Genomic DNA, 3,011 nt, shown 5'->3' with positions numbered 1-3,011 from the left:
GGCGGTCATCAGCGCATGAGATTCTTTGACGCACGGCGTCTCAAACGAAGTGATGCCGTCGTTAGGCGTCGTGTCAAAGCAAAACAGGTCGCTGGCGTAAATACAACTCATGCAAAACGCTCAGAAATAGTATATATTCTCTTTTCTGTTTGAAGTATCGCAGCTACTAGCTCACAGCAGCTACTAGCTGCAACTGCAGACTGCCGCATAGCAGAATGAAGTTTGAAGAGACCACTCTTTACTTTGTGTGCACGATAAAATTGCCTCAGTGCCTCTGTTTTGTTTTAGAACGCAGCTCTTTGGCGCCCGTTCCTGGGTTTCGCGTCGGCGTCGGCCTCGTAACCAGCTGCGCCCCCCTTTCATCCCCCCCTGTTCGAGCCAGCGCTTCGGCAACCGGAGCCTCGCAGGAAGAGGGGGGGAGGGTACACTCAGCAGCGAACGATGGGGGCAGGAGCGCGCGCAGCGACCGGAGAACATGAGGAAAGGAAGGGGGGGGGGGGGGGGGGTCGCCGGAAGCAGCGCTAGCGCGTGATTCCGTTCTTTCAACGATAGGGTCCTCTGAGCAGCGTCACCTGGCGACAGATAGCGCAAATATTGTAAAAATGAATAAGACCGCATTTGAAGCCTGCCGTACTCGTTGCCTCAGAGGCGCATATTATCAACAGACATCAATCATATCAAAACAGCTTTTTTCGAACATTACCAGGCGCTCTTCGCATCACACGCGATATATGTTATTACATTTAGGATGAGTTTCTAGCTGAGCTGCCGCGTCTCGACGACGAAACAAAAGACAGATTAGAACTGGACATAACAGAAACGGAGCTGGAGCACGCAATTGATAAATTAAACGCGGGTAAATCCCCTGGACCGGATGGATTCAGTGCGACTTTTTAAAAAGTACTTAAACACGAAATAGCCCCTGTACTAACTGTAATCCTTAACGAAGCCTTCAAAGAAAAGGCTCTTCCTCCGTCTTATGAGTCGTCCCACACTGTGCTCATTCCGAAAACGAACGAAATAAGTTAAGAGTGGTTACTGCATACCGGCCTATAGCGCTCACAAACGTGGAGTACAAAACTTTTATGAAGGTTCTAGAGCGAAGGTAGCAGACCGTGATTATAGACATAGTTGGACCTCATCAAACGTGTGGGATCAAGTGGCGCTCCATTTTCACCAATATCCATAAAGCGCGCAGTGTATTAGAATACTGTGATGACAGTAATGGTCGGGTGGCCTTTCTACAGATTGACTTAGATTGACTGTTTGCCATTTTAGACAATGTAAATGTCGGTTCTGTTGTCCGTGAGGGCGTGGCTTTGGCGTACCGGAGCTGCACGGCGAGATTGATTGCTACAATGTTTAGATGACCCCATCAGTGTACAGCGTTCCGTACGCCAGGGCTGTCCCCTCAGCCCTCTTTTATTTTGTACCTATATAGAGACACTATGATTTGAAAATACTCAACAATAATGGCATTCAGGGATTCAATGTACAAGCAGCCGAAGTAAAGTTGTTAGCGTATGCAGACGACATCGCTGTTTTTACCGATGATGAGGGGGGCATATGCCAAGCTGGGGAGTGTTTGCGCGAATTCAGTCGCGTTACAGTGGCTAGCCCCTGTAGTCGCGTCACCGGTAGTGGAGTTAACTGGTCGAAATGCCTCGGCCTTTGGCATGGAAGGTGACCATCTACGCCTGAACGGTTTGCCAGTGTGCCTTGGACGACGACATTAGATAGATACTTGGGAGTTCCGCTTATGGCTTATATACCGTGACAGTGAACAGTATTGGAGAGGGCAGGCTAAAGAGATAAAAGACAAAGCTGAAAAGTGTAGAGGGACCAACCTATCTATTTTTGCAAGGGCCACAGTGTGCAATTTGTTCTTTATCAGTAAGCTCTGGTATGTTATGCAGGTGTTGCACTGTTCACGGTTAAATATTCAGAAGCTGTACAGGAATTTCGCTGTATTTGTCTGGGCATCTGAATGGGAGCGCTGCAGCCGGACTAACTTGCTCAGACCAGTAAAAGATCTCAAGAATTTTCGCGCTACGATATACACAGATACACAAGAAAGCAGGAACCTCGTACACAGGACAAGCGCGTTCTTGTGTATGTGTGTATATCGTAGCGCGAAAATTCTTGAAATGGTAAACCAACTAGCCCCCATTGCTGCATTGCTGCTTTGAGTAAAAGATGGTAGGCTAGGATTGGGCCACCTGCTTTTGCAACAGCTGGTCAGTCGTTTTTTGTTTTTTAAAGACACGACCGACCCGTTCTTACGCACCGTATGCCAAGTCAGACTGAGGCGGCTGCTACCGGAGTACGTTGTTTAAACGGAAGATTTTTCTGCAGGGATGAAGGGCTTTTATAGAGAAGTCGTAGCAAGTGTTCGGTTCTTTCAGCGCGGTTTTCAAGTGATTATTTGTCTACAGTAAAACGAAAGAAATTGTATCGTGCATTGTGTGACATTATGTTCCCTGTGCCTTTGTACAGGGCCTTGTACGCTGGAGGCCCAGGTGCAGAAGTTTTAAAAGGGGTAAAAAGAATGCAGGTGACGCCAGGAGCAAAAACCTTCTTTTTTAAATTGCACACCGGAACCTTGCCGGTTAAAACATTTTTGGAGAAAAAGAGATTATTCAGCCAGAAACCATACACCATGTTTGTTTACACTGTTGGGAAGGAGTATATTTTTGGGACGTATTGCAAAGAACGCTAATGAAAGGTTTTCCGCTAGACCCGCATGGCATTCCGTACTTATGCGTAGAAAGTGAGGATGGGGCACCATTTGATTTAATTATGCTCATGGGCCTCCACTGTATGTGCCGCTCAAGAATGGCGGGTTACCATTGCGATAAAGAATCACGGCCTGCCAGAATTTATTTTCGGGAAAGCGTTGACAGGTATTTGAAAATCCAGAAAGCTACAACAGAATCTCCCGAGTGGCTCTCAAGGCTAGAGCCTTTGTTGTGTATGCGTGAATTTTAGTGTGTCATACGTAAATATCGTAT

Source organism: Amblyomma maculatum, chromosome 7, assembly GCF_055883805.1.
Source record: "Amblyomma maculatum isolate TAMU_Amacu chromosome 7, ASM5588380v1, whole genome shotgun sequence".
NCBI lineage: Eukaryota > Metazoa > Arthropoda > Arachnida > Ixodida > Ixodidae > Amblyomma > Amblyomma maculatum.
This window is presented reverse-complemented; position numbering follows the sequence as displayed.